At 37.1% G+C, this 25,421-nt stretch overlaps 1 pseudogene; it reads right to left on the bottom strand.

Moving 5' to 3' along the window:
- Nucleotides 1-143: 143 nt before the first annotated feature.
- On the bottom strand, nucleotides 144-23,941 carry LOC120143899 (annotated as a pseudogene).
- Nucleotides 23,942-25,421: the final 1,480 nt, after the last annotated feature.

The following is a 25,421-nucleotide window of genomic DNA, read 5'->3' as shown; positions in this document are numbered from 1 at the left end:
GACGTCCATTCCACTCAGTGTTTGCAAAGCATAAATCCTCAAGAATGTCATCATAAGTGTGGCTATCAGCTTCATTTTTGAATGAGGCATGCCCATCCACTACATCCTGCAAGTGGAAATAACGATTAATCATAGTGGATGTAAAATGAATCTGCTTACCTCGCATGAAAATGGCATGTTGGTTTGGCTTTGAAATATTTGCGTAAAATTCCTTAACCAACGAGGCATTTACTGAACCCGGATGGCGTGCGAATTTCTTCCACTTAAGCGGCATAACTATATCAATTACATCGGGTCCTAAACCACCATCGGTCTCCTCGGTAAAGATGAAACCTAACTCAAAGAAGAGTTTGCAGTTTTTAAAGTTTTGAAACCGAGCCTTAGCCTCCTCATTCTCAAACTATTAGAACTTGAAACCTTCGGGTGCAGCCGGTCTTGTGCGCCCTATTTTCAACAGTTGTGAAGTAAGAATAATGGAAAAGGAAGTAGCTTTCAAAAACTTTGTAGAGTTTCAGCTATAGAGAAAAGAGTGAAGAAGATGAAGAATATGAGAGATAAAAGGTAAAAGTTAAAAAAATTGAAAAAGAAAAGTTAAGGAAGAAAGAGAAAAGAAAAAGTTAAAAGTTTAGGAGGGAAAAGGGGTGATAGGACGGTTAAGAGAGAAATTAGTGGGTGGGGAGGGGTTATGCGTGTATGGGGAAGGAAAAAAATGTCAAAGGAAATTATGATGATGGCATAAAACTGTGGAGAGAGAAAAGTAATGTCAGAATTAAAGTAAATTAAAAAGAAATAAAATCAAAGAAATATCTTTCCCATTAATGCGCTGTCCTTTCCTCCAATTGGATAACCGCTCATGTATGGTTTTGCAGCACTGTGGTCCCTACAAATCATATCAAAAATTAATTACAAAATAAAATAAAATAAAATGAAAGAAAAGAAAAGCTTAAATTTTAAATTTTATTTATGCACAGACACAAATTCCATGCCTTGGCATCGAATTTTGGTTCTCCTCTTAGCATGCTTCAGCATAGTGCAGACATAACACATCCTTGTTGTACGGTGGTGGAACTCCATTGTAGGCTTTCAGGCGCTGGCCATTGACCTTGAAGATCGCCCCATTGTCTATTCTTTTGATGTCAACAGCTCCATTGGAGTAAAAATAATTCACCTCAAATAGTCCTGACCATCGAGATTTGAGCTTCACAGGAAAGAGTTTAAGTCTAGAGTTGTAAAGCAAGACTTGTTGCCCCACATGAAAATATTGTGGCATTAGTTTCTGGTCATGCCACTTCTTGGTTTTCTCCCTGTAGATCTGAGCATTCACATATGCTTGTGCTCTAAACTCTTCCATTTCATTAAGTTCTAGTAATCTCTGCTCCCCAGCTAGTTGAGCATCAAAATTCAATCGCTTGATGGCCCAATACGCCTTATGTTCAACTTCAACCGAGAGATGACAAGCTTTACCATATACTAACTTGAAGGGTGACATCCCCAAAGGAGTCTTGAATGCTATTTTGTAAGCCCACAGTGCTTCATCTAACTTTGGTGACCAATCCTTACGCCTTGGGTTCACCACTTTCTCTAAAATATACTTGATCTCTTGATTGGATATCTCTGCTTGGCCATTTATCTGCGGATGATATGACGTGGCAATCTTATATCAAACTCCATATCTCTTCAATGCCTTGGCAATCAACTTGTTATCAAAATGGGTTCCCTCATCACTTATAATAGCTCGGGGTACTCCAAACCGAGTGAAAATGTACTTGTGTAGAAACTTGAGCACGGTCTTGAAGTCATTCCTTGATGTCGCTAGTGCTTCCACCCATTTTGATACATAATCCACAACAAGCAATATATATAATTTTTCTTCAGAAGATGGGAATGGTCCAATGAAATCAATGCCCCACACATCAAACAACTCTATCTCCAAGATATTTTGCAGCGGCATCTCATGTTATCTGGAGATGTGTCAAGTCCGTTGACATTGATCACAAGTTTTGTAAAATGCTTGGGCATCTTTAAATAGAGTTGGCCAGTAAAAACCTGATTGCAGGACCTTAGCAGCAGTCCTTGCTCCACCAAAATGACCTCCACTTGGGGCCGAATGATAATGGTACAAAATATCACGTTGTTCCTCTTCGGGTACACATCGTCTAATGAGCTGATCGGCACAATGCTTGAATAAATATGGCTCATCCAAAAAATAGTGCCTTGCATCATGCTTGAACCAATTTTAAGTCTGGCTATCTAAATGAAAAGGCAGAATTCCACTAACAAGAAAATTAACAAGGCCAGCGTACCACGGAATTGCCGCGGTATATAAATGTCTCATCAGGAAATTCCTCTTGGATATCTACAGTGTCATGGCATTCATAATTGTTCTCTAGCCTAGATAAGTGATCAATAACTTGATTCTCAGTTCTTTTTCTATCTACCACCTCTAAGTCAAATTCTTGCAAAAGTAAGATCCACCTAATAAGTCTAGGCTTGGCATCCTTTTTGTTCACTAAATATTTTATAGCCGAATGATCAGTGTGAACAATAACTTTAGTGCCTATTAGGTAAGGTCTAAATTTATCAAAAGCAAATACCACAGCAAGTAATTCTTTCTCAGTGGTAGTGTAGTTCAATTGTGCTTCATTTAAAGTGCGGCTAGAGTAACAAATAACATGAAAGATTTTACATCGATGTTGCCCCAAAACAGCTCCTACGACATAATCGTTTGTGTCACACGTCAGATCAAATGGTGATGTCCAATCGGGAGGAACTACAATGGGTGTCAAGATCAGTTGTCGTTTTAACTCAGTAAATGCACCGAGGCATAACTCGTCAAACATAAAGGGTTGATTTTGTAGAAGCAATGTGCACAAGGCCTTAGAAATCTTGGAGAATTCTTTGATAAACCTTCTATAGAATCCATCATGTCCAAGAAAACTTCTTATCCCCTTGACCGAAGTTGGTGGTGGTAACTTTTTAATCACTTCAATCTTCGCCTTATTCACCTCAATACCCTTGTGTGAAATTTTGTGGCCTAATACAATGCCTTCAGCCACCATGAAGTGACATTTTTCCCAATTTAAGACCAACTCAGCCTCTTCGCATCTTTTGAGAACTTTTGCTAAATTGCTGAGGTATCGTTCAAAATCGTCCCCACAAACAGAAAAGTCATCCATGAAGATCTCCAAAAAATCCTCAACCATGTCTGAAAATATAGCTTGCATACAGCGCTGAAACGTTGTCGGGGCATTACAGAGTCTAAAATGCATCATCCTAAAGGCAAAAGTGCCATAGGGACAAGTGAATGTAGTCTTCTCTTGGTCTTCTGGTGCGATGGAGATTTGATTGTACCCTGAGTACCCATCCAAAAAGTAATAGAATGCTTTGCCGGCCAATCGATCCAATATTTGGTCGATGAAAGGTAGAGGAAAATGGTCATTCTTTGTAGCTTTATTGAGCTTTCTATAGTCCATACATATCCTCCATCCGGTAACAGTGCGAGGGGCTAATAGCTCATTATCCTCATTAGTAACCACAGTCATGCCTCCTTTCTTTGGAACACACTAGACAGGGCTCACCCATGAGCTATTGGAGATAGGGTAAATCACTCCAGCATCAAGCTATTTCAGAATTTCTTTCATCACCACTTGCTTTATAACAGGGTTGAGTCTTCTTTGTGGTTCAATTGAATTGTCGTGGCAATCTTCCAGCAGAATCTTATGCGTGCAGATCGTAGGACTAATGCCCTTCAAGTCGGTCATAATCCAACCAATTGCTTTCTTATGTTGCATCAAAACACTTAACAAACTTTTCTCTTGATTAGCAGTAAGGTTAGCGGAAATAATCACCGGTAAAGTCTCATTGCTACCTAAGTAAACATATTTAAGATGCCCTGACAAAGTCTTAAGCTCTAAAGTTGGTGCATGCAATAATGAAGTCTTAGGAGGAGTGAATTCATCAAAATTTAGAGGTTCAAAATTCATACCTGATCTAGCTTGTAGTAAGCTAGATTGCTCCTCCAAAATTGGAAAATCGTCGGACTCCACTAAGCTTTCATCATCCACCAAATATTCATTTTCTGCTAGCTGAATGAAATTGTTCTGGCAAAGATGTTCAGTTTCTTCTTCAATCACTGAGTTCAATTCAGAAATTCCTTGGCATTCTTCATTGTCATCAACATATTTGAGTGTTCGAAACACATTGACAGTCACACACTGATCGGCCACTCTCATGATGAGTTCACCTCTTTCACAGTCTATCAATATACGTCCAGTGGCTAGGAAAGGTCTTCCCATAATAATCGGTGCCTTGGAATCAACTTCGCAATCTAGAATTAAGAATTCGACTGGAAACACAAACTTATCCACCCTCACTATGACATCATCGACTCTCCCTTCAGGTTTAACATGAGATCTGTCGGCAAGTTGTAAAATAACCGAGGTGGGTCTTGCATCTCCTACGCCAAGTTTCAAGAATATAGATTTTGGCATTAAGTTGACACTTGAGCCAAGATCACACAGCGTCTTTCTAACGAAATTAGCTCCAATCGAACAAGGAATAATAAAGCTGCCCGGATCATTTTTCTTTGGCGGCAACTTACTCAATGAAGAACAAAATTTTGTTGCCGTGGCAACAGTTTCTACTTTCCTCTTCTTGGTACAGATTTCCTTTAGAAATTTGGCATACATCGGCATCTGTTCAATAGCTTCCAAAAGAGGTATATTGATATGGAGCTGATCAAGAATGTCCACGAACTTCTTGAACTGAACTTCATCATTATGCTTCTTCAATCTTTGCGGGAAGGGTGGTGGAGGTCTCGCTTCCTTAACTGCAGTAGTAGGAATTGCTTTTGCCTTGGCGTCAGAATCTGGTGCCTTAGTTGAATCATCAGTAGAACCATTCTCCTTGTCCTTCTCAGTAATGGTATTGTCATGCAATTCAGCTTCACCACTTTCAGTAGTGGGAGTAGAGTCATCATGTTGTGGCGCACTAGCCTTGACATGTTGATTGATTTATGTTCCACTCCTAAGAGTTAACACATTACAATGCTCTTTTCCAGGCCCTTTAGTGACTTCAGTACCACTTGGCAATCACCCTTGCTGACGCCCTTGCAATGCCGTAGCAATCTGACCAACTTGACCTTCCAAAGCTCTCAAAGATGAGCTATGGCTTTGAAGTAAGGCGCATTGACTATGAAGTAAAGCTCCTTGATTCTTAATTGAAGTATAATGGTCTTGCAGCATTGTCTTCGTAGTAGATATGAACTCTTGAATCGTAGTTTCCAAGGAACTCATGCTTGCTGAAGTTAAAGCTCCTTTGTTAGCATTATGTTATGACATAGCATTTTGGTAACCTTGAGACTCATTGTGATTCTGCTGTCGAGTAGGTTGATTAGCATTGTGGGCTCCTTGATTTTCCCATGATAAATTGGGGTGCTGACGCTATCCAGCATTATAAGTGTTAGAGTAAGGATTGTTGTTTCCTAGATTGTAATTGCCTACAAAGTTGATGGACTCGTGATTGCTCGGGCATTCTCTCTCATGATGATTGCCTTGGCATAACAGACATGCCAAGCTAGTTGCTTTCACTTCCTTCACCTCAGTAGAGCATTGTAAGTTTTTCAGTATATTGGTGATAGTTGAAAGTTGAGCGGACACTGAATCCTTGGTATCTAACTCAAATGCTCCAGGTGTTCTCCTCCCACTCCCAAGTCTTGAGGAAGGAAACTGATAATCATTATTAGCAATTCTGTCCAAGATAGCAAACGCCTTCGTAGGTGATTTATCCAGTAATGTCCCATTTGCCGAGGCATCAAGTAACATCCTCGTGGGTGCATTGACTCCATTATAGAACATGACTACTTGAGTCCAATCATGAAAACCATGATTTGAACACTTTCGAAGAAAACTCTTGTAACGATCCCAACACTCATACATGGATTCGTCGTCAACCTGGCGAAAAGATGATATATCATTCCTTAGTTGCGTATTCATGTTCGGTGGGTTGTACCTCAATAAGAAACTCTTGCAAAGATCAGCCCATGATTCCATCGAACCAGCTGGTACACCACTTAACCAAGCCCTTGCTCAGTCACGCAATGAATACGCGAACAACTTTAACTTCAGAAAATCCTCATGTACTCCCTCTTAGTGAAAAGAATCACAAACTTCCAAAAAATTCCGAATATGCTGCCTGACATCTTTATTTGGCATACCCCTAAACTGCCCAATGGAATTCAACATGTTGAACATGACTGGTTTCAGCTCGAAATGTGCAGCTTGAATGTCGGGTTCCATGATTCCAGGATTCAGATCATCCAGCATCGGATTTAAGTGATCACGAATAACGCGCGGCCTAACAGCAGATTCATCATTGTTTAATGCCACGACATTATGATTTCCATCATCCTGGCCAATGCCTTGGTTTCCAATCTGATACATATTTCGTTGAGCGCGTTGAGCACGTCTCCTTTGTCTAAAGAGTCTTTAAATCTCAGGTTCTATCGATTCCAAAGGCTCTTCAGAATTTCTTCTAGGCATACACTAAATAAACCTGAAAAATAAAATAAAAAATATAAAGTAAACTATACACAAATAAAAATGCAAGACAAAATAAAATGCTCTGGCAAAACTAAATAACTTCAGGCTACCAATCCCCGGCAACAGCGCCAAAAACTTGTTGCGTGTTGTGAGTACTATAAAATATACACAAGTAATGTGCAAGTATACACAATCGCTCAAGTAATACAGTGATGAGTGAATATCGTCTCCACAGGGATTGGGTGAAATTACGAAAGTCTAACCAAAGCTAAGCACTAATCTATCTATGTATAGTTAGTCTTTATATATACAAATGTCACGGCAAAATGAAAATGTGTATGAATGTGGATGTAGATGAATGGTCTGATGGTGTAGCAGATGGAAATGTAATGGCAAGATAAGATGTTTAGTGTTGAAAATGATGTAATGTCGAGGCAATGAAAGATGGTAAATAACAGTATATAAAATGAAAAGAAGATAATCCTCACGTGACAGGCTTCCAAAGGAATTAATGGTAGGGATTGATCTAAGGATGCTAAACTTATTTATCAGGTATATCTAAGTTATCTAGTCTTTACTTGCTCGACAAGGCTTTCCTAAAATGTTCTCAAAGGAACCTAACAAAATAGGATGCCAAGGCATCTGGTCTCACTCAACGATGTTGGCCAGCCTACCATATTGATAAAAACACCATTTTTAGTCGTTAAAATCCTATCCTAGTCTCTCCCGAGATCTAAGGGATTAGGTTGTAATATCCCTAGGCCGGTTCAAAGCCCCTTGGAAATACTATAACCCATTATTTATGAGGATCTTATCTTGCGGTTCTCTCGAATTCTTACAAGTATTTATAGCTTAGGTTTCTCCCGAATACCTAAACGTCATCTAAGAAATGGACATTTCCATGCCTCTTACAAGCCTAGATGGTGAAGCATTCATAAGCAAAGCAGATAAAGAACCAAAATAAATTCAAATATATCATCAAAATAAAGTCTAAACATCCCTTAAACCAACCACCACCAAATAAGTTAGTTCATGGTGGGGTTCGAAATATCCAAACACAAAGTCATGCAAATATTCGTTCCAACAACCCACAAATAAATTGAAAAATAGTAGCAAAAAGGGAAGTGAGAAGAAGCCTTCGACGCGTCACCGGAGGTCTCCTCGGCCACCACGAATCACTTTAGCTCGCTAGCTCCTCTCGGCACCTAGCTCGCTAGCTCTTCTTGGCACCTAGCTCGCCACTCCTTGGAGTTTAATCAATGGAGGAAAACCCAATGAAGAAGAAAAGGAAAAAGGAAATAAAAATCTGATTTTTCTGCTCTATGCGTGTGATAAGAAAAGAAAAAAGGAAATAAAAATCTGATTTTTCTGCTCTATGCGTGTGCCTCTTCACGTCCCCTCTTTCTCTCCCTTTAGGTGTCATTATAATAAAAAGATATAGGGGTAATGATTAGGTTGTTAGGTACGAAATACCCCTCATACCCCTAGAATCACACCATAAGCATGAACTTAATTCTCTAGGTGGCCTTAGTCCTCTAGAAGGTGGCTACAACAATCATTCCACGTGCAGTGCCAGTTGTCCTCATATAACTGTATCTTTTTGTCATTTTTTGTGCCAGAAATGCCAAGGTATTTCAATCTGCTTCAGCAACGTGTGATGCCGCGACATTACTTCCCAACGAATCCTTTTTGCTTGCTATTCCTGCACATCATAGACAAACTGCACCTTTCCCTCAAGCAACATCATTAAGAAATAAAATAATACTACCACCAAAAATGCAACTATATGCAACTATATGATCTTAAAATGTCTAAAATGAACTTTTAAACAAACAATAACTTAAGTGAAAAAGGCCTTAAAAGTAGCCTTTTTAGGAAGTTAACAGAGGGCGGCTTGCGATAAGCCAACTTCAAATGTTTTTGAATTAATGATTTGTATTATGTTATAAAATATATTTTTATAACTTGATTTATTAAATGATTTTGTTATAATTTTTGGGTACGAATTACCCAAACTATTTGTACATGATAATTTGAATAGTACTATGGTATATGCTATGAGTAAATGTTCTACGTGAGATGATTTATATGAATAAATGCTATGTGAATATATGCTAAGAGATTTTAGTTATGTAGAACTATTATACTCAAAATGTGATCTATGTGAATAAAATACCTCTTGAATAATAAATGTGATCTAATTATATGGAATAAGCCCAAGGTATATGTATGAGAATTAGATGTATAGTTGGCATGCTAAGAGTCGAGGGTTCTATGTGGTCCTTCAGGACAAAACTATGTGGTCTTTCGGGACAAATATGTGGCACTGCAATGCAAATTATATGAGCTATGGTGACAACATTAGTGCACAACCTTAATGTACTCAAATACCTAAAGTTCTCAGTAGTATGAATTGGGCTATTGTTAAAACAAAGTTATAAATCGAACAAGTTTATAAAAGTATACATTCTTATTATGAAATGAGAATTGAATCTTTTATGAAATGTGTTATACGAAAAGAATAAGAAATTATTTTATAATGTTTTTATCTTACTTCTATTTGCCTCACTAAGTCATAGACTTAGCGTGTGATTTTTTCACATGTAGTTGCAAAGAGCTTCGAGGAGTAAATCGAATATGCAAGGGAAGGACATCATACCTGTGAAGACTATCAGATCAGTGAAATGTAAATTGTATATGTTTTGTTCTTTGAAATGTTGTTGACATGTACTATAAATGTTTAAATTGTAGATGCTCTGATATGTTTTATAAAAATGTTTTCATTTTTCCAGTAAAAGTCAAATTTTAGTCAAATTTTCAGAGAGTCAAGGAGTTGGAAGTCAATGTGACACCTTAGAGTCGTATCCGGGCTGGGTACGGGTCTGGGGTGTTACACCTTTTTTGCAAGATGTGTTCCTTGTGTGCTATATAAAAATTTTAGATAATTGTTTGAACTACCATGTGTACATGACTACTCTATCTGAATTGAAATATGACTATTTTATCTAATTTGACTTATAAATTTTTTTATCTGAATGAAAACTTGATTTTTCTTGATTCATGATTTATTGATTAAAAAATTTGTTTACTTGATTCATGATCTCTAGTTTACTGTTAGAATGAAAAATAAATATGTTTTATCTATGATATCCTGATACTAATGTTTATCAATTTGTAAAGAAAAAAGTCTTGAAAAGTCAATGTGATACCTCAGACTTGGATCCGGGTCGGGTACGGGTTGGTGGTGTTACAAGACACATCACTTATCATACTTTTATTGTAATATTTCTATCTTCCAAACTTTCTTTAATTTGGTGACATGTGTCTAAATTTTTAGATACATGTTTTATGACATTCATTACTTTTACTACTAATGTATGAGTCACTTCGATACTTGTTATTTGGTATTTTCTATTACTCACGATATTTTTTGCTTATATTACTTTTTTGGCCATATTATGATTTTAAAGTTTTTGTGAATAATAATTTAAAAATTTGTTTGTAACTCGTTAGATCTAGTTGTAACATATATATTGAGTCTAGGGAGTTACACCAACTATCATTTTTATTCTATTTTGGTTGTTCAACTATTTGTTTTTCAAAAGCATACCTACATATAGTTTTGGTTTCATTTTGGTCACCCATCATTAAAAAATTAACAATGACCCTGACATATCATCATAAGGTAATGACACGTCATCATTGAAAAAAAATAAAAAAAATGTTATGTCAGTAGTTCTATTAATTTTTTAATAGTGTGTGGCTAAAATGAAATCAAAGCATTATGCTATGTATGATTTTGAAAAAAAAAATAGTTGAGTAATCAAAATAGAATAAAAGTGATTGTTAAGGTACTAAACAAATCGTTTACCCAAAAAAATTAAGTCAACGAAGTAACTAAATTCAAATTGTCATAATTTTGGCAATCTTAAGAACCTTTTACAACTTGCAAATTTGAAAGACAAATTGCACAAATAGAATAAAAGTTAGTTTATTTTTAGTTTGATCCCTAAATATCAACTACAAATACACATTGCTCATTCATGGAAGATACACAACACAAGAAAGATATAATTAAGAGGGAGGGGTTTTGAGAGCATATTTGTAATCTTCATCTTGTTATAGTGGAATTTGACATCTTCTCTGTTCATGGATTAGGCTTTACAAAAACTGAACCACGTAAATTCTTGTTTTTTTTTGGTAATAGATATTCAATATATTACGATGAATTCGATCGTGGTCATATTGACGTGCTTCTTCGGCCCTTTTTTCACAAATTGATTACAAAACAAACAAGTGAACCAAGATACAGTGGTCCCCTAGTGGCAAGAACTTGTTGTACCCAGATGAACAACAAAAGACATCTACGAATAAACTATGTGACAGAAACTATAAGTAATAGTACATACATGCACACATTGTTGCTCCAGTTAAGGTTGATCTATATATTGCAACGATCATAACCAAAGAACCATGACGAATTTTCTGCATGTTTCGATGATAATTCACCATCCTCACCGTTATAGAATGGTTCAAATTCTTCTCTCCGTCGCTGATCACTGGCATCGTGGACCTCACTTGCATCATATTTGGGAATATCAAACTTGTCATAAGGTGGTATTGCATCTTTAGGCAGACGTGATTCTGCAAGCAGCTTGTTAAGAGTGCTAATCTCACGTTCGTGCTTCCGCTTTAACTTATCAATCTTTTTGCGAGCCTTCTCAGTTTCTTGTTCTGCTTCCATTGCTCGTTTCTGCAATTATTTTAAAATAGAAGCAAATGAGAACAATCTAAAAAGTTTCATATACCAGGGAAGATCTTATTCACACACTCACTCACGAAGTGTACACAAAAGGAATTTCTTGTGAGAATGGAAAATTATAGGATATTGAAGAAGATTACTAGTCTAACACTCTTAACTGCATTAGGTTATTTTATTTAATATTCTCCAATTTCAAAGTACATACATTTCATCCGGAAAGTTTCTGATATTGCCCCATCGTCTTACTTAAAAGATCTATAAATTGAAACATAATGTTACCTATTACTCTTCCATCACATTAGCAATATGACACAACCTGAGCAGATACCTTAACATCTAAAATTCAAATACAAAAAACTACCGTAGCTACCAATTTTGGCCCCATGTTCAAAACGATAAACTTAATATGAAACAACAATAATAATAATCAAGCAGTGAAGTTAAACTGTACGAAAACATAACTACCATAGCTACCGATTTTGGCTTTAAGTTCAAAACTGAAAATATGTAACAGCAATCATAATATCAACATGAAAACACATCAACAAGTTCACTTACTTGAGCAGCAGCTACAGCTTCCTCTGCTTCTTTTAGCCGTTCAAGCAATTCACCTGCAGCCTGGACTGCTTCAGAAGTATCCCTCAATTGAGCCTGGAGTCCTTTATTTTCATCACTAAAAATATCGTCTCTCCTTTTCCCTTTGTGCTTTCAATGCGGAAATTTCAGCAGCAAGGGCATTTATGAAATGGATTCAGCACCCCTGACCACTGCCCTAGCAGCTGCCATTTTAACATCATCAATTCCCTCTTGTATCTGTCTATGCCTTGCAAGCAATTGCACATGTCTTTCCTCAAGATCTGCATACTGTTCAAGCATTCTAGCATGCCCTTCCCTAGCAATCTACATTGCTTCCTTTAATTCTTCGGCACATTTCTTCCCCATATCTAATTCCTGCTTCCTTTTCTCAGCCAGTCAGCATCAAGTTCAGTCCTTAATTCCTCTGCAAGAGATATCCATTTGCTTTCTGCCTCAGTCCACCGAATTCTCTCTTGTTCAAATTTCTCTTCAGCACTCTCCTCACTTATCTCTGGTATTGCACTAAGAGGTGGAATCGCATTAAGATCACATGAAAATGTCAACTGCAATAGAGAATTTTGTCTTTGAGCTAAAGTGGAAGAGTCGATATAATACTGTAACTGGTTTCTTAAATCCTGAATTTCTTCCAACAATACTTCCCTCTCACCCAATTCATGAAAAATTCAAAATTGCTCCAACTCATCCTGAACTCTTTTTAACTCAATCTTCGTTCTTAAAACCTCAGGATGGTTCTCACACTTCTCCTTCAAAAGCTGAAGGCAATAGGTTAGTTATAAATGCATAAAAATGTTTTTAACTAAAAATACTTAAAAAACAAACATATACCTTGTGCTCTTGTATGAGGGAAGCTAGTTCTTCTTCCAAGAATTCTTCAGTAGGTAAAACACATCCATAAGGCTCTCGAGGCGAAGAATTTTATCTTCCCTTGTCTGTCCTACAATGGCATTGCATTCTCTCTCATGTTTGTACTGTTGCACCTGAAATAGTAACCCACGGTTAGCTGCTGGTACAATTACCAAGTAACCTCCCAAACGGTTTAACTGCATTATCTCAGAAGCTTGCTTGGCACAAAACTCTTCAAGAGCCATTTCTCTTCTGATAGATCCAGCCAAAACCTTCTCCACTGCCTGAGCAATAGAAAAGTAAAATTATGTTGAAGATATAAATCTGCAATGCTATGACTTAAACTTATTACCTTTGGAACTTGCTTCTTGGTTTTCTCAGAAGCTTCTGACTCATTGAATAATACTGACTGCAAGTTTGAGCTTTCATCAATATATTCACCTTCCAAGTTTTTTCTTTGCTTACAATTAGTGCAGAGATATTCTTCTCCTTGAATTTCATAATCTTGAGGGAAAGTTTGAATTCCAACATCAACTTTAAATGCTGCAAGGGTTGGCTTAGAATCAGCAGGTTTTAATGAAAAACGATATGATGATCTCCTCAATGCTAAACTCTGACCAATAACCTCAAGACCACGATGGAGGCTAGCTGCCAAAAGTTCTGTTGGTGTGAAAGATACACGCATAGCCTCTGGGCCATCATCCTTAGCTTCTTTCTGGGAAGCAGTGAGCACTGATGATGTCCTCAGACTCTTCCTACTCTGGTTTACTTTAGGTGAGATACCTGACGTTGGGGATTTAAGAATCACAGAGGAATCCTCATCAGTTGTTTCAATAGTTAGATGGATTGGATTCTTTTTGACACTATCATGAACAGTAATAATGTTTGGGGTGTTTGTAGCAGGTTCAACACAATCAACAATCATGCTTTCGGAGGTTTTAGGCTCATCAAATATTCCTTCTTCAATGTGCTGATCCTCAACATTTTGTGCTTTGCCACATTCAGATGCATTAATTCCTGGATCACCAACACATCCACTCTCGGACGTGGCCGTTCCTGAATCCGATTCAAGTATCTATAGTTTGGTCTCTTCATTTGATTGGTTATGTATGTCTGCAAATTGCAAACCTACTTGAGCACAAAGGTTCTCAACAGTTTCCTCATCAATTTCCATCTCCTCATCACCATCTTCATCAACATGAGATAATGCCCTTGGATGATTGAGGCTAAATTTTAACAAATTCAAGCTTCTGCGGGCATTCCATACAGTTGAGTAACCTGCATTTGAATCAGTTTGGTTGATTCTATTATCTTTCATTCGATTGAGTTCATCCTGCATGGTTCCATCCACATTTGTTAGAGATTCACAAATTTTATAGCATAGCTGATCCAGAGGGGGAGGGGTGATTACGAGAACATACCTTCAGCCATGGTTTTCAGAACCGGACCGGTTAGTGAACCGGCCATGCTACCGGTTAGTGAACCGGCCATAGTACCGGTTCACTGGTTCAACACCGGTCCGACCGGTTGACCGGTCGGAAGAACCGGACGACGTCATAATTATTTAAAAAATTAAATAAAAATACCAAAAATATTTAATAAAAAATAAGTTTTTATATCACAAGTCATATTCAAAGCAAGTCATAACATATATAAGTTAAAAACCATAAAATCAAGTGAAACAAAATGATTTAAATTAACTACAACATAATATTTAAGGTAAAACATATTAAATAATAAATATAATTATATAACTATAATTAAAAAATAAATTTGGGCTAAAAGAATCATAACAAAATGATATTGTTTGGTTTAATTTTTTTTTTTTTTAAAAATAATCCCACATGGCTAAGAAACATAGAAGAGCATCCCAACTAACTTCTATAAATAATAGAGGTAATTTGGCATTCAAAATCATGGAGCATTTTGGTGAGCATTGAGTGAACTATTCTTTCGCTTCAATCAAGCTTGAATTTTAGGCTTCAATCGAGCTTCTAATTTTTTTTTGAGTTCAAGCCTTTTCGAGTTCAAGTTTCAATATTATATTTCGAGTACGAGTTGAATTTGATAATTTTTAGCTTGTGAGTTTGAGTTGAGTTGAGCTTACTTTTAAAGTTTTTAAGTTCGAGTCGAGCTCAGCAATACTCAAGTTCGACTTGGCTCGTTTAACAAACGACGTCGTTTGGTTTAATTTAAAAAAAAACAAAACAAAATTGGTGGTTTTTTCCGGTTTTTTCCGAATTTCAGCCGGTTCGGTTCGAACGGTTCAGCGATTTCGACCGGTTCACTAGTAGCGGTTCAATAGGTGTAAATTGAACCAGATTAGGCAACGGTTCCCGGTTGAACCGGCCGGTCCGGTCCAGTTTTCAAAACACTGCCTTCAGCTGTCGAATCACTTTACGCAGAAAGTTTACATCATCCTGCATGACTTCATTAACAACCACCTTGTTTTTTATTGCCTTTGCACGCTGATCAAACCGTAATGTGCTGAATGTTTCACTCTTACAGCTGGCATTATATTACTCGCTTAAACTTCTCTTCAAAAAAAAAAAGACAAAGGAAAGGATGGGATTTTAAACCAAATAGGACAGTTTTATTCTTACCTTTGTGCTGGAGAAATTGCACAGACCATTGCTAATTTTGCATTACAACCAAGAGATTCCTGTAATAAAAATGTCAACTTGGAGTGTCACACCCCGATTTTAAATGAGAATTTAAAATCATTTTTTTATTTCAATTAAATGACTAAATTGATAATTTTTTGAAAATTTATGGGTCAATGTCTGAATTATAAGGAGTTTAAGGATTTAAACCAAAATTTTCCATTTTTATAGCCAGTGAAAAATAAATTTACCTGATCAGTTTAACTCCATTTTGGTCCCAAAAATCAAACCCAAGTCCCTAAACCCCTAATTCCCTTATCCGCCGACCCCCTTTTACCGTAACATTTCATTGCCGTCCAGCCACCCCAGCTCGAGCCACCGTCACCTAGTAACTCACCGTCGAACGGTGATCATAACCCGACCCCTAGCCCGTCGTGAATCACCGCCGTTCGCCGTGGAGGAGCCAAGAAAAGCCCGTTGAAAACTCCCGTCGCTGAGTGAATCTTTGACGATTCCGGCCACCTCCGACGTTATCTCGCCTCACCGCCTGCACCATTGGATTCACAGTAGCCATGCGCTTAATATTCGACCGATTTTGTTCACCGTTGATGCGCCGTTGCCGATAGTCGACATGGGTAAGTTACCAATCGGTTTTTGGTAATTTTGGTATGGTTTAAGTGTGATATTGGATTAGTTTTGGGTGTAATTGAAGCCTTGGTTGTTTTGGGAGTGATCGGCAAGTGAAAATGGCCCATGTCGACGCCGCACAGGCTGCCAGTGCGCGTGGGGGTTTTCGGCTGGTCCAGGAAATTTCTGGAACCGGTCCAGGCAGAACAGACCCGTCTGTCCGACCTGAACTGCCTTGACCCGACCCCGACCCGAACTGCTTTAACCCAACCCGTTGACTTTGGTCAGAGTTTACCGTTAACCGGTCAGACCGTCGACTTTGATCGAAAAAGTCAAATTTTTCTAAAAACCCTATTTTATGTTTTTTGACGTCATGAGTTTGATTCCGAAGTCCGTTTTGCCAAATTCGAACCTGAAAGCCTCTGAATTGACCCGTAAACCTGAAAAATGCATATTTATTTAAGTGATTTTATTCAATTAACTTAACCGAAAGGTCAATGACTAATTATTGTTATGGTATATTTAAGGTACTCGAGGATCTCCTGACCGTTCGACTGCTCGACTCGTTTCCTCCCAATCCGCTCGTTCGCGAGAGCAGTGAATACTCAAAAGCTTAGTGAAGCCAGTGATCAGTATTGTTCCCGGACCGATTCTTTTTGCGAGGTGTGTTCCTTGTGTGCCACATAATTGTTTTAAATATTTGTTTGAAAAATCTTGTGCACATGATTGTTTTATCTACTTTGCAATATGACTATCTGTTTGACTTGATTCCATATGATTTATCTGATTTACTAAATTTTAGGTCTGATTGTCTGATTCTTGTTATTTGGGTACTATTTTTACTGATAAAAAATATGTCTGAATTATGATTTACTGCTACCACTAGTTATTGTCTGAAAAATGTTTTTATTTGGGACACTCTAGATCTGATATGAAGACTCTGGCAGGTTCAATCACTGCTAGTAATTCCTTGTATAGGTTCAACATCGACTGGTAATTCCTTATAGACCTAAGGCGGCTCTTAGGTGGGCTTCTGGGCCTAGTGGTAAGACTTTATGGACCCTAAGGCACTCCGTTAGGGTGGCTCCTCTACTATGTGCATTGGGTAAGACCTTATGGGCCTGAGGGAACTCCCATCAGATGGGTACCTACGTTTCGGCTAGGTAAGACCTTATGGACCCAAGGTGCTCCTTTAGGTTGACACCTATGCTCTTCGGGCTTAGAATAAGTCCTTAAAGATGCAGTTCTCGGGAACTGAATATGGTGTTTGGTTAGAGGGCGATACTCAAGTTTTAAACTAAAAACTCTACTGACGTTTTCACAATTTGGAACTGAATTGATTTTTGGAAACTTTACTAACATTTCATGACTTTATTGATGATCTGATGTTGAAATCTAAATTGTATGCTTTATTTCTGCATTGTTGGAACACACTGATCCCTGGCTCACTTTTCAAATTATTTTACCCCTTTCATATTTTCTCAGATAGGCACTCCATATCATGCACTTGGAGGATCGACACATTTAGTACAAATCATTTTGTTGTAATGTTTCTATCTTCCGAACTGCTTTCAATTACGGTGACATGTGCCTTTATTTTGAACTGCTTATCTTTTTATAATGTTTACTGCTTTTGCTACTAGTATTCTATTTACTGTGCTTCATATTTATTACATGATTATTTTACTTAGTCATTTTTAGTTTTATAATTACGAATTGGGTTTTTATCGTTATTTATATACTTTTATAATTTTCATTTGTAATATGATTTTAAATTATCGAATAACGTTTTTGGAAAATGTTTTAAGAATTTTTAATGTAATTTGCTAGACTTATTTGAAACGCATAAGATAGGTCTAGGGGGTTACATTTTATTGGTATCAAAGTTTTTGGTTTCAAAACTTCAGACTGTAAATAAATCCAAACTGAAAATACAGTTTTGAAATGTTTTACAAAATAAGTCACGAAGATCATGTCACCAAGTTTTTGCGAGTTTAACTGTGTTTGGGACTCCAAGTGCCAATCTAACTCTAAGCTTTATATTCTATAGTAAACTCGAGATCCTCTGATATGAGTGCTAGGCGTGGTCATCGACCTGGCTGTGGGCGAGGTCGAGCGACTATATTTGTAGATCCAGTAGATGAGATGTGTGTAGATCCCCCGTCTCCGATAGATGATGCTCCTATGACCCCGACGGATCTACCTTCTGCCTCTGGTATTATCTTTACTACTCCGATTAGAGGAGCGACCATTACTGAGTCTGAGTATACTAGAGTTGTTTTAGATGAGAATCTTGGTAGATAGTTTCTTCAGTTGATTCAGGGAGCGGTTTGAGTTGCTAGCATCGTACCCGAGGTTCCTATTTCTCAGACTCTGATTGCTAATGGAGTTAGGACATTTAGTGGCCTTACTGGTGGAGCCCCGACTGAGGCCAAGGATTGGCTCTGTGATATTGAGCAATGTACGGATCAGCTAGGTCTAGATTTGCAGCGACATTATTTAGGAGCAATTTCTATGTTGGACGGGAATGCCCACACCTGGTGGGAGTCTGTGGTCAGCAGTGTTCCTGCCAATCAGTTAACTTGGGATTTCTTCAGGGAGCGCTTTAAGAGTCATTTTCTGGGTGAGTGTTATCTAGCGCAAAGGCGACATCAGTTCCAGGATCTGGTTCAAGGTGATATGATTGTTTCTGAGTACGAGATCGAGTTCTTAAAGTTGTTGAAGTATAGTTCCAGTTTGGTACCTACCGAGAGGAATAGGTGATGAAAGTTTACTCAAGGACTGAGATACGAGCTGAACCATCAGGTAGTTATTCACCAGGATGATGTATTCGATGTTGTGGTAGGGAGAGCAAAGAACGCTGAAGAAGTCAAGACTTATGTACCTGATAATGATGGGGTAGATCATGATCGATCTAGGAGGCCTTCTGGTCATTTTAAGCCTTCTACACGCCCTAATAAGAGAATTTGTACTGTTTCTCATTAGAGGATGCATTCTGGTTCAAGGCCTCTATCACCTCTACCTCCATCAGTTAGTCAAGGCAATTATTCAGGTTTCACTCTGATATCGAGTTGCAAGCACTGTGGAAATCGACACGGGGGAGAGTGTCATAAGAAATTAGGTACATATTATCGTTGTGGATCCATAGAGCATTTTCTGAGAAATTTTCCACATCTACCTTCTGTCAATCGGACCCCCGCTCAGACTCCTGCACGTTCACAAGCTTTTATTCAGACCCCCGCTAGGAGTCGCAGTCAGGGTAGGACTTCCGGATATGTTTCTAGGGGCGACAGTAAAGCTCGATCGCAGAGTAGAGGACCAAATGCTTTTGAGGCTCGACAGCCTGCCCTTGTTTACGCTACCCGATGTTCTGGTGATTGATTTGAGCCAGAGACTTCTACAGGTATATTTATTGTTAATTCTATTTCCTGTCATGCAAATCTTATAAAGCCCTTCCTATATTCGAGTTTCGTAGCTTGAGACCTCATACTTTTGATTTAAGGCACCGAGACCCTTGTTTTCATTCCGAGTCTAGCAAAATTCTCCGTTATCGTCAATAAAGTAATTAACCTTTGTCCTATGAAGAACCCTTAGAGACCTAATTTCGCTTTCTATTCGACTCTGATGAATTTCGAGGATGAAATTCTTTTAAGGGGAGGAGAATTTTCACACCCCAATTTTAAATGAGAATTTCAAATCATTTTTTATTTCAATTAAATGACTAAATTAATAATATTTTAAAATTTACGGGTCAATGTCCGAATTATAGGGAGTTCAGGGACTTGAACCAAAATTTTCCATTTTTATACCTAGTGAAAAATAAATTTACCCGATCGATTTAACCCTATTTTGGACCCAAAAATCAAACCAAAATCCCTAAACCCCTAATTCCCTTCTCCATCGACCCCAATTTACCACCACATTCCATCACCGGCCGGTCACCCCAGCTCGAGCCACCGCTGCCTAGTGACTCACCGTCGAACGGTGATCATAACCCGACCCCTAGCCCGTTGTGAATCACTGTCATTCGCCGTGGAGGAGCCAAGAAAAGCCCGTTGAAAACTCCCGTCTCTAAGTGAATCTTTGACGATTCTGGCCACCTCCGACGTTATCTCGCATCACCTTCTGCACCATTGGATTCACCATCTCCTTGAGCTCAAAACCCGATCAGTTTTGTTCACCATTGATGCGCCATCACCAATAGCCAGCGTGGGTAAGTTACCAATCGATTTTTGGTAATTTTGGTATGGTTTAAGTGTGATATTGGATTAGTTTTGGGTGTAATTGAAGACTTGGTTGTTTTTGGAGTGATCAACAAATGAAAATGGCCCATGTCGCCGTCGTACGCGCCGACAGTGCGCTTGGGGGTTTCTGGTCGATCCAAGAAATTTTTGGAATCGGTCCAGGCGGGCCTGACCTACCTGTCTGACCTGAACTACCTTGACTCGACCCTTTGAATTTGTTCAGAGTTGACCATTAACTAGTCAGATAGTTGACTTTGACCGATATTACCGTTGACCGTCGACTTTGACCGAAAAAATCAATTTTTTTGAAAAGCCCTATTTTATGTTTTTCAACATTCTGAGTCTGATTCAAAAGTCTGTTTTTCTAAAATCGAACCCGAAAGCCTCTGAATTGACCCGTAAACCCGAAAAAATGCATATTTATTTAAGTGATTTTATTCAATTAATTTAATTAAAAGGTCAAGGACTAATTATTGTTATGGTATATTTAAGGTACTCGAGGATCTCCTGACCGTTCGATTGATTGACTTGTTTCCTCCCAATCCGCTCGTTCGCGAGAGCCCGTGAATACTCAAGATCTTAGTGAAGCCAGTGATCAGTAAAGTTCCCGGACCGATTCTTTTTGCGAGGTGTGTTTCTTGTGTGCCACATAACTGATTTAAATATCTGTTTGAAAAATCATTTGCACATGATTGTTTTATCTACTTTGCAATGTGACTATCTGTTTGACTTGATTTCGTATGATTTATTTGATTTAAAGTCTTATTTCTAATTTAGTAAAGTTTAAGTATGATTGTTTGATTCTTGTTATATGGGTAATGTTTTTACTGATAAATAAATATGTCTGAAGTCTGATTTACTTCTACCACTAGTTATTGTCTGGAAAAATGTTTTTATTCGGGGCACTCTGGGATCTGGTATGAAGACACTGGGAGGTTCAGTCGCAGCTGGTAATTCTTTGTATAAGTTCAACACCGACTGGTAATTCCTTATGGATCTAAGGTGACTCTTGGGTGGGCTCTTGGGCCTAGTGGTAAGACCTTATGGACCCTAAGGCACTCCCTTAGGGTAGCTCCTCTGTTGTGTGCATTGGGTAAGTCCTTATGGGCTTGAGGGCACTCCCCTTAGGTGGGCACCTACGCTTCGGCTAGGATAAGACCTTATGGACCCAAAGTACTCCCTTAGGTTGGTACCAAGGTTTCAAATAGCGGCCGAACAGTGGTATCACGGCCGTTATATTGCGGTTGCAAAGGTTTCCAAAACCGCTATCGCGAAAAATAACGGTGTGAAACGGGATCACACCAATAGTGACGGATCGCGACCATAATTTAACAGATCGCAACCAATCGTGAACTGCTATTTCGCTATTATTTCGTTATTTTAATTTTTTTAAAACATGTTTTTATTAAAAAAATCAGCTCATTCGAAAGAAATTCACAATCGCAATAACCGTAATAGCATCCGTTATATTCGAAACCGTGATAAATGCGACGTGACCGAAAACGTGACTGCGAACGCTATTTAAAGCCCTGGATGGCAACTATGCTCTTCGGACTTGGGGTAAGCCCTTATGGATGCAGTTCCCCATAACAGCATATGGTGTTTGGTTGGAGGGGCGATACTGAAGTTTTAAACTAAAAACTCTACTGACGTTTTCACAATTTGGAACTGAACTGATTTTTGGAAACTTTACTAATGTTTCATGACTTTATTGATGAACTGGTGTTGAAATCTAAATTGTATGTTTTATTTCTGCACTGTTGGAACACACAAAGCCTTAGCTCACTTTTCAAACAGTTTTACCCCTTTCAGATTTTATCGGATAGGCAATCAGTATCATGCACTTGGAGGATCGTCACATTTAGTACATATCATTTTGTTATAATGTTTCTATATTTCGAACTGCTTTCAATTACGGTGACATGTGTCTTTATTTTGAACTATTATCTTTTATAATGTTTACTACTTTTGCTACTGGTATTCGATTTACTATGCTTCAGATTCATTACATGATTATTTTACTTGGTCGTTTTTAGTTTTATAATTACGAATTGGGTTTTTATCGTTATTTTTATATTTTTATAATTGTCATTTGTAATATGATTTTAAATTATCGAATAACATTTTTGGAAAATGTTTTAAGAATTTTTAATGTAATTCGTTAGACTTAGTCGAACACATAGACTGGGTCTAGAGGGTTACATGGAATCTCTGTAGAGGATATGCCTTTGCTTTCCAGTTTGGGAAACTTCAGCAAGAATGTTTATCAAGTTCATGAACTCCAAATATTAAGTAAAATTAGAAAAAGTGCTAATGTACAACACAAATAAGAACAACTTTTATGTTTGGTCAACATTTGGTGATCAAAAATGTTCAATACCATAATTTGCCAAACATGTGAAATCTAATAAATTGTTGATGCATCAAGCTATGTTAAACTTGGAAGATCTACTCTTTTGTACAATTAAATAACAACTAGAAGTTGAACTCAGAGTCTAAAGTTAAGGATGACAAGAAAGAAAAGATAAAAGAGCATACCCAAGCTGTGAGAGTGAACAATTAATATTACCTGCCTCCTTTAAGCGCTCTCCTGCTGCACCAGTTAACTTTTGTCGATCTGAGCTAGTTATATCAACGAAATTTATTCGGCTTGTTTTAAAGCTACTTACACCGTTGGCTACACTCTGTAAGAATAAAGAGTACTTCTGAATACCTCAAATATGTATGATTGAGACAAAAAAAAATTAAAAAAATGTAATATTTTTCACTTATTTTGCAGATCATTAGATCCTTGTAAGTTTACTATTTACACCCATTAGTAAATAAAGAATGGCATGGAATGCTATTTAAGAAAATTCCTCTTTGCAAAGCTGCAAAATTAGTGATTTGATGGCATCAATTTGTAGTTGAAAAAGATGCATATTGTCTTAAACCTAAATAGTAGAAACACAAAATGAAGCACTTGAAACTTAAAGCATTATTACCTTGCATCTAGATTCAACAACACAAGTAAAAACACTATGTGAACGAGAACTTTCAGCATTGATAGTAGTTGCACCTGTCTTTCTATATGATAATCTCTACATCATTTGTAGAGTAGCTTGTAAGTGTAATACCTTTTATCTAGAGTAAATGGATTAAGCTATAATAGGAAAATGAAATCATACATAAAAGTATTCCATTTCTCCTGAGAAAAAGAAAAACATTAGCATTCTACACATAAAAATCGAATATCTTCTTCATGATAGTTTAAGTAATCAGCAACCAAAGAGTCGGCACAAAAAAATAAAAGAAAAGAAATGAAAAACCTTTAGCAGTAGCTTAGTCACGTCCTTCATCGAATTCACATGTTCTTCTGTCAAGATCTCAACATAGACGCCAGATTTAACATCTTCTTTTATCTGGATGAAAGTGATAAAATAGTATAAGAAAACTCAAATTTTTGGTCCCCTACGAAAATGGCAACTGGAAACTTAAATAATAATACATCCTACCCGCAAGTTTTTTTGATTTGGATACAATAAATTTGTTATTTGCTCATTATATACCTGTAAAAGGAAATTGGAAATTAAGTGATAAGGAACAAGAATAATGAACACTTAGCAGTCCAATTATGTCAAAACTAAGAATCAAAATAAGTAAATTAGCTCGTACCTCAAGAAAAGAACATCGACATTGATACTTGAGCTGTTTATCAACAAGCTTAATTTGCTTAAAAAAGGTCATCACCTACACCTTGGATCGAATAATATGCAAACTTGGATTTTTCTCCTTTCAACTCCATTTCATATAAACCTGCATTTTCCAAGTTCACAAACGTTAAATTTGATCCATAAATGATATAATTAGTCGACCCTTCATCTTCCTCATGTTCCTTTCGTCTCACCCTTTATCATCAGCGATCAACGATGCTAATTTGTTCAGATCCGATTCAACAACTGAGAAATCCGCCTTGATCGATCTTATAATTTGAGTGTTACCAAGAACATTATTGTAGTTGTCATGGTTAGGGTCGTTCCTACAAACCGTCACAACTTGTGGTTCAAATCCTTCCCTAACTTTGGCTATCGATCGTCAAATCACGGAACAGATCGAGTCGAAAGCCAAAACCGGTTTACGTCTAGTGCCGTGGTCTTCTTCGTCACATGAACCAAAAATCTTGGCTTGTAAGTTTGATAAAGTTCGAGTGGTTTGCAGTTATTGGCAACCACCCAGAGGTCTCCGACTTGCTTCACTTGTTTTGCGGAAAGTGGTTTGGGTTTCGGAACCTCGGTTAAGGACCATGTTGCGATGGTTGGGGACCCATTGGGCTTGAGCGTAGCCATGCATTGGCCCCCAATTGTTGATGAAATTAGAGAGTGCAAATGCATCTCCCAGTAGATAAGCCCAACTTATTCTTAGGGAAATTCCTCCACATTTGAACCAAGTGACCTATTTAAAAATTATAAATATAATTCAATTATATGATTATATAAACTCATTGAGTGATTTCAATTATAAGAGAGATTATTATTCTATTTAGAGGATTCAATTTTAAACAATTGCTTATGTTATAGTATGTGTGTGCGTGTTGTCAATGATAAAAAAAATTATAAGAAGGTATTAATTTGTAATCACCCCACATCATTAAAAAATATTATATATTATATATATATATATATATATATATATATAATATTAATTAAGTCTTTGATTAGGTTGATATTATTAATTTTTTAATAGCCTAAGGTGATCATAACTTCATAAGGTAATATATGTTCAAAACTTTCTTAATCTATTGATAATATGCACTTATCATACAAACATAGCTGCTCGAACCTAAAAATTCAAAGGAGAATAATTTTTTTATCACTGATGTCACTTGATAAATTCAATTGATATTATTCGCCAATTTTTCCCTAATTCATGTGTGAAAATATTAAAGAGTTATTTTCTTAAATGATAATTAATATTATCAAATAATTGTACTTTTAATTTTTTTATAATTTAATTATAATCTTTGACTAAAATAATAAAAAATATTATTGAGATCAAACATACAATAAATAAATTATATGTAATCAACAATGGATTAATCTAATTGGATAAGATATTAAATCTTGTAAATAAAATTAAAGATTTATATCATGACATTACGAAGGTAACAAATTATGCACAAATACTAACACTAAAATAATAAAATTATCTACAACAATGTAAAAACAAA

The sequence above is a fragment of the Hibiscus syriacus genome, unplaced genomic scaffold (genome assembly GCF_006381635.1).
Source record: "Hibiscus syriacus cultivar Baekdansim isolate YM2019G1 unplaced genomic scaffold, ASM638163v2 tig00110864_pilon, whole genome shotgun sequence".
NCBI lineage: Eukaryota > Viridiplantae > Streptophyta > Magnoliopsida > Malvales > Malvaceae > Hibiscus > Hibiscus syriacus.
This window is presented reverse-complemented; position numbering and strand designations above follow the sequence as displayed.